This window comes from Miniopterus natalensis, chromosome 1 (genome assembly GCF_054644295.1).
Source record: "Miniopterus natalensis isolate mMinNat1 chromosome 1, mMinNat1.hap1, whole genome shotgun sequence".
NCBI lineage: Eukaryota > Metazoa > Chordata > Mammalia > Chiroptera > Miniopteridae > Miniopterus > Miniopterus natalensis.
Window position 1 is genome coordinate 92,138,914 of NC_142081.1, and position 4,744 is coordinate 92,143,657.

The window sequence follows — 4,744 nt, forward strand, 5'->3', positions numbered from 1 at the left end:
GGAGAATACTTGGTACATGTTAACCAGTAATACTGTGATAATAATGCAAAGACTGTGAACTAGGGATAGCTTTTAGAAAACTGTGGGAAGTAGGAGTCTGAAAATATACATAAGCTTGGACAAAGCACTCATCTTTGCCATTAAGTGGCTTTCAAAATATACTGCATCCTCTTACAGATTTGAATGGGAGCCTTATAAGTGGCAAAATATGTGCAAATTGTAGTAAAATCAAGCTGCAAACACAGAAAATAGCATTCAGAGGAGCACAGGGTGTGACAGCCAAGGAGTATCCTAGGGTGTGACTGATCAGGGCAGCTCAAAAACTGCAGTGTAATCTTCCCTGACCTGCTCACCTTAGCCAGCTTGGCACCTGACTGTGACTGCAGGTGGAAAATGGGACTGCTGTCTGAGTACTGTTTTCTGAGGGCTTCCTTTTGTCCTTTGTTTGTTCCTATTTAGAGGTGAGGGATGGTGGCTCTTGTTAAACAAAACGCAAGATGGGAAAGTAATGATTTTTTCAAACTCGGAATTTAATATTTTTAATTACCCAAAGTTGATATGTATGAGTCATTTGTGGAATACCATTATAAGAAAATAAACATGATACAAAGCTATAGAACTAATACATAATCGTGATATAACTGACAGAAACATGAAAACAAAGCCATTATCTATGGCTATAGACAAGGGTTGCAGAAAAGGAAGAATTGCATAGAAATCTGTGCTGTTAACTGGAGCAGCTAGAGAAGACAGCATTATTGGCCAGTGGTAATAGAAAATCAATTTCCAAGAATAATATCCAGTTTAAATTACATACATTTTATTACTTTTAAAGCAACCATTTTACTTAATCACTTGAAAGTAGATAAACTGTTGGATTCTGAATTTTTGGTAAAATGTAAGATCTAGGTTAGATAAATGGTCTATATTATAGATGTAAAATGCAATTTATATATTTTAGAATAAATGTGACATTATCTTAAGGCATATCTAGAATTATTTTCAATGTTATACACTCAAAATTCTCTGTAAATAATTAATAGTTAACAAAACATACCATTCTCTATAAACAAAAAAAAATTTAAACAATAAAACTTTTATTCATCTAAAACTAAAGATGAGCTTTCCATTTCTTGTCAGGATCCATGTTGCTAAATATTTTTCCTTCTTTTTCAAAATTTTTCAACTAAAGCAGGAGATTATATTCAGCCATTTTATGTAAGTACTCAGGAGTATTCTTGTGAATAATTTTTAGGAGCTCTATTACTATAAAGGATTTTTCAAAATTATCATGAAATACCATAAGAACTTGCCCTTCTCAAATATTTCTGTGTGAAATGTAGAGTTTTAGCTTCAGCAATATGGATTACTGAACCATGTCCTGGACATATGATATCAGTTTTTATTTCCAATAACTAGTGAACCCTGAGAAAGAAGACACCTACTAAGAAGGGCTCCTGGTGTAAACTGGGCTCAAATGAAAAGAAACAAGCAAGTAAGCAAACAAAAAAACAGCCTAGCAGCCATTCCCACACAGGGGCTCTCACTCAAATAGTACCCCACAGAGAAGCCTGCATTGAACTATCTGCCTCTGGACTGAACTGCTCACTTCCGCTGTGTTTCTGCCATCTGAGTCAGCACTTATAAAGGAGTTCCCGCAATCCTACCTCAACCAACAGGACTGAGGCTTTCTCCACCTGATAAGAGCTGAATATCTCTGACCAATCAGAGTGGCTTTATTCTGACCAATCAGGATAATTGGACTAATCAAACTGCCAGGGTTTGAAGTCTTCATTTGCATGAGGATGAACCAATCAGGGAGGAGGGAAGAGGACTTCTGTCTATATAAATCAGCTCCCCTATGGCTCTGAGAGTTCACTTTCCCTTTCCATCCTGACTGAAGACTGAGTTTCCCCAGTTAGAGCTGAAACACTGAAAACATCTGTGGAGCAGAGCAGACCCGCACAGGAGCAGAAGAGCAGACCAGCGCAGAATGGAGCAGAGCTGCCTAGATTAAGAGGGACTTGTCCCTGGGGCTTCTTTACAGCTGTGTGGTTCTCACAGATGTGCTGTATCACAACTGAGCTGTTTTCACTGAAAAAAATCTTCACCACACACCAAATTGGGATTCCTTGTATGGATGCTGTAGGTTGAAAAATTCTTTGAGAGTTCATATAATCACAGAAGTCTTCAAATACAGTTCCTTCTCATAGGATGCAATCTCCTCTTCCAAAAGCTGAGACATATGATCATTAATGTGGTCAGGTGTGTATATAACTTTTAGCGTGGCACCCTCAATCTTAATTACATCTCCATCTTTCAAATAAACATATTGTTGCTCTTGTCAATCAGTGGTTGTTGATGCAAATTCAACACCAATAGGAATCCCCAGTTTGGAGTGCACTGAAGAAGGAAGCTGCATTCAGTGCAAAACAGCTCAATTGTGATGCAACATAGCTGTGAAAACAGCATGGCTGTAGAACAGTCCTGTGGCCAAGGCGGGCATGGGCCCCTCTCTGGCTAGACAGTTCTGTTATGCTCCTTCTGGTCTACTCTGGTCTGCTCCATTGTGCTCTGGGTTGCTCTGGGCTAGGTCTCCTTTGGTGTTTCAGCTCAAGTCTTCAGTAGAAACGGAAAGTGCACTCTCACAGCCAGCGGGAAACTGGTTTATATAGACAGAAGTCCTCAACTCTGGCCTGTGATTGGTTTGTCCTCATGCAAATGAGGATTATAAATTATCAAAGTTTGATTGGTCAGAATGGAGCTGCTCTGATTGGTCAGTGAGGATATTGATACAGAGGTATAGCTCCTATATAGCTGCCTCAGTCCTATTGGTTGAAGTAGAATTCCGGGAATTCCTTTATAAGGGCTGACTCAGATTACAGAAAGAGTGCAACAGGCAGCTCAGTGCAGGCTTCTCCCTGAAGTGCAGTTTGAGTGAGGGGCCCCAGGGAGAAATTACTTTTTTCCTCCATTTGAACCCAGTTAGCCACTAGGCACCCTTCTTAGTAGGTATCTTCTTTCTCAGGGTCCACACTCTCCATCTATTATAATTTCTTCTCTCTAAAGATTCTGTGGGAGTTTTTTTAATGCGGTTTCTAGTGTCATTATTAGTGTTTTTACAAATATCTCTTGTGCCTCTGGTATGATCACAATGCCAGTGAGTCGCTGTGATTTCCTGGGTTGCTGTGTTAATTTTTTTTCAGAGCCTGCTTTAAACAGCTGATATACTCTGGAATTGCTGGCTCTTCAGTGTTGATGAGTATTCTTCTGGGGTGGGACCCTACCAGATACCCTGTAGGGTCATGGGACCTGGGTTACAGCCCAGTACGCGCAGCACTTGATAGGATAGCACTTGATGCACTGGGACTTAGCCATCTTGGCCTAAGCCTCCCGTGGGTGCATAGCTTGCGGTGTGACTGGAGCATGGAACTTGGAAAGTAATGATTTTTTAAAAAGATCATCTCCATCAGCTGTGAAAGCAGATTTGCTGCCATTAGAACAAAGTCAGTAATTTGAAAATACATATGCACATGCTCTAACATCCCCAGCATGGCAATTGAGGTAATTTGCCTGTGGGAATTTATAAGGCCACACACTGAGAATAACAGGGCACCAGAGTTTGGGGTGAATTTCTCCAAAGGCCTGGTTAGCACCAGCTCATTCTCCCCTCAGTGGGGTACTGACCTGAGATGGCCCAAGTGGCTTGGGGACATCAGCATTGCTGTGCCATAACACAGAAAGGAGAGCTTAGCAGGACCCCGTATGGGACCAAGGACACTGGGGCACTAAAGACCGTGCAAAGACTGGCTGCCATTTTATCCTGCCTTCCTCAAAGACTTCCAGGTTCCAAAGCCCTGCAGGCCTCTTCCTATGAGTGCCTGATCTTGGAGGTACTTTCAGGAGGGTGTGAAGGGCAGCTTCATGAAGCACCTGGAATATGGGGTACGCTGGTGGGCTGTGCAGTGGGACTTGCAGCAGGATTTGTAACAAAGGGTCTTTCTCCTGGCTCCCCACCCTGCCTGTTCCTGTACTCCTGGACCCCTAGCCCAGCTCTAACCAGGTTTCTCTGTAAGCTCATCACTTCTATGAACTGAGGATGACCCATTGCAGTAAAAGTGAGCTTCCGAGGCCTTTTGGGGGCCTGGCTTCCTGTAGCTGTTTATTTATTTAGCACTTTTTATATATTTTCTTATATTAGCACATATATGTTTATATAAATAGGTCCTATATTGCTCTTTGGATTGAAAAATCAGGGAAATCAAGGATTGTTTTATACATTTATGTAGAGCACTGGGTCAGGAAGTTTTAAACTCCATGAGGTGAGGAGAATCTCCAATACCTAATACAGTGCCTGACATACATTAGGTGCCTGTTCCATTTATCTCTTGCTAAGTAACAGATTACCCATACTTAATGGTGTAAAATAATAATGGTTATTTGTTATTGTCTCTTTTGGTCTTTGGGTTGACTTGGCTCAGCTTGGTGGTTCTTGCCTGGGGTAGCTCATGTGATTACAGTCAGATGGTGACTAAGCCTGACTCATTTCAAAGGCCCCACTCATGTGTCTATGGCCTGGGCTGAGAAGACACAAATAGCTGAAGCAGCCAATGCTGGTAGGGATGTCTTTCTATTTCTATGTGGTTTCTCTGTGTGGTCTCTCTAAACATGTCAGTTTCAGGGTAGCCGGACCTTTTCCCTGATGACTCGAGCTTCAAGGCATGTGTCCCAAGAGAATCCTGCA

General features: G+C 41.7%; 1 pseudogene; it reads right to left on the bottom strand.

Moving 5' to 3' along the window:
- Nucleotides 1–1,111: 1,111 nt before the first annotated feature.
- On the bottom strand, nt 1,112–3,817 carry LOC148094264 (endoribonuclease LACTB2-like; annotated as a pseudogene).
- Between the last annotated feature and the right edge of the window lie 927 nt (nt 3,818–4,744).